The 2500-nt window shown below is 41.0% G+C and overlaps 1 protein-coding gene across 2 annotated transcripts in view; it reads right to left on the bottom strand.

The window, feature by feature from the left end:
* Nucleotides 1–2500, bottom strand: part of LOC108272961 (TSC22 domain family protein 1) — a 51916-nt gene that overhangs the window by 32049 nt on the left and 17367 nt on the right. Inside the window, exon 2 of one of the 2 annotated variants that reach the window (XR_008397255.1) lies at nucleotides 1514–1640. The exons of the other annotated variant lie outside the window; for it this stretch is intronic. The gene's annotated coding sequence lies outside the window, so the exon portion shown is untranslated. The remainder of the gene's footprint in view (nucleotides 1–1513; nucleotides 1641–2500) is intronic. 2 annotated transcript variants of the gene reach the window in all.

Here is a 2500-nt window from a genome sequence, read left to right as displayed (position 1 = left end):
CCTGCGTGAAGGTGACTGTGTTTTTCAAGACCTGGAATGTAGGTTTTTAAAACTCAAATAACCTATATAAAAGTTATTTATCTGCTTATGCTCATGAAATTGTGTCATGCCTTTCAGACTGAAGAGGTGGATGAGCCAGACATTGCAGATTTAGCCATAGCTCTTGTAAGCATGGCAAACGGAGACTTGAGGTCCATTGTTCAGTTTTACCCTGCTAGGATTGGGATTCATTGAGGTCTATTGTTCAGTTTTACCCTGCTAGGATTGGGATCCATTGAGGTCCATTGTTCAGTTTTACCCTGCTAGGATTGGGATCCTAGCAGAGTAAAATTGAACAATGGACCTCAAGTCTCTGTTTGCCATGCTTACAAGAGCTATGGCTAAATCTGCAATGTCTGGCTTATCCTGCAGCTCTAAAATAACAAATTTCTTTAAAAGTCTATGGACTTTTTAAGAAATTTGTTTGTTAGAGCTACAGGATTCATAAGAAAGAGGAATCTTTTTTTATTGGCTTATAAGTGAGATCATGATGCTCATCATTAATTGATCAATTTTGTTAGAAATTCTTACATTACTGTAGCAGGCCATTACTGTAAATGCCCTTGTGGTCTTCACTGAGAAGTTCCATGCCATTAGATCAGCCAGTGACATCAGGCCACACTGCCCTCAAACTTTAAGCAGCGTTTGACAGAGTCAACCACAAGACTCTCTTGTCCATCCTCATGAGTCTTGGAATTTGTGGCACAGCATGGCAATAGTTTGCTTCCTAATTGAAGGGTTGGTTATATCAGGTGACATGGAGGGGATCCACATCTGCTCCAAATAGACTCTCCATTGGTGTCCTACAATGCTCAGTAATCGGTCCTTTTCTGTTCTCCCTTTATACTCGATCTCTTGATGAGGTCATATTCTCACATGGGTTTTCATACCAGTGCTACGCAGATGACACTCAACTTATTCTCTCCTTTCCTTCCTCAAACACTCATGTTTCTGCCTAGATCTCAATGTGTATGGCAGACATCTCATCATGGATGGTATCTCATCAGCCAAAATTTTATCCCAGCAAAACTGAACTGCTGTTCATCCCAGTTGATCCATCCCCACGTCAGGATCTTGTGATCTCCCTAGACAATGCTCAGATCTTGCCTTCTGTGACCTTGGTAATTATGGACTCAAGTGCCCCTTTCCTCTGGCACTGCTAAGCTGGCATGCTCATGCCCATTTCTCCTTTACATCAGAAGGATTCATCCATTTCGATCCACACAGGCCACTCAGGTACTTGTTCATACCCTTGTCTTTTTGAGACTGGACTACTGCAGGTTTGCCTCTGTGTGCTATTAGACCTCTTCAGCTGATCCAAAATGCAGCTGCACGACTTGATTTCAACCATTCCAAGTTCTCCCACACTACCCCATTGCTATGCTCCCTCCACTGGCTTCCTGTAGCTGCCCGCATCAGATTTAAGACACTGATGCTTGCTTACAAAGCCAAATAGGGACCAGCACCCACCTACCTTAAGGCACTTATCACACCCCGCACTGCACCACGCTCCCTCCGATCCTCTAGCACTGCTCGACTGGTCCCACCATCTCCCAGGGTACAAGGAAGGCATGCATCAAGGCTCTTCTCTGTTCTGGCACCTAGGTGGTGGAATGAACTTCCCTTAGATTTCTGAAAAGCTGAGTCACTGGCAGTCTTCAAATGATGACTAAAGACTTATGTTTTCATGGAGTACTTAAATTAACATTTTATTTAAAAAAATTAACGTCTTATGCTGCCTGTGTGTTTTTCTTACTGCAGTACATATCTTCACAACATCTTCACAAAATCGCTGGATAAACACGTAGTAGGCTGTGTTAGCCGGATATAAAACTGCACTATGTTAGCATGCCATGTGTCCTTCCAAAGTTAAAAGCAAACCATCAATATGATCAAAAATCAGGCTTGATAAAAGTACTCTATGTGAAATGAGTCACTAGCACATTTTGAGCAAGACTCGTTATGCTCATTGGTCAAAGTGACTAAGGGGAAATTGTGGTGCTCACTTTTAAACAGATTACTCAAGCAGAAATGCTATAGAATTTACACTGTTCTTGAATAAAATTGCACTGGGAAACAAATCACAATTTTAATATGACTTTTTTGTACAACCAAAGTGGTGGAAATTATAACCCACCATTATCAAATCTGTTATATTTACTTTTAAGTTCTTGTACATTTTGACAGGTCATTGGGATTGAATTGGTTTTCTCCAAGCCTTAATAACTCAAAAATGAGTAGGTCTATAAATACTGTCTACTTCGGTGCAATGTGTTCAGAAGAATTAATTAAATAAATAAATAAATAAATAAATAAAATGGTAAATGGTCTGCACTTATATAGTGCTTTTATCCAAAGCGCTTTACACTGTGTCTCATTTACCCATTCACACACACACCAATGGTAGCAGAGCTGCCATGCAAGGTGCCAACTTGCCATCAGGAGCAACTTGGGGTTCAGT

Source organism: Ictalurus punctatus, chromosome 12, assembly GCF_001660625.3.
Source record: "Ictalurus punctatus breed USDA103 chromosome 12, Coco_2.0, whole genome shotgun sequence".
Lineage (NCBI taxonomy): Eukaryota > Metazoa > Chordata > Actinopteri > Siluriformes > Ictaluridae > Ictalurus > Ictalurus punctatus.
Note: the sequence above shows the minus strand (reverse complement) of the source record. Positions and strands in the feature narration are given on the sequence as shown.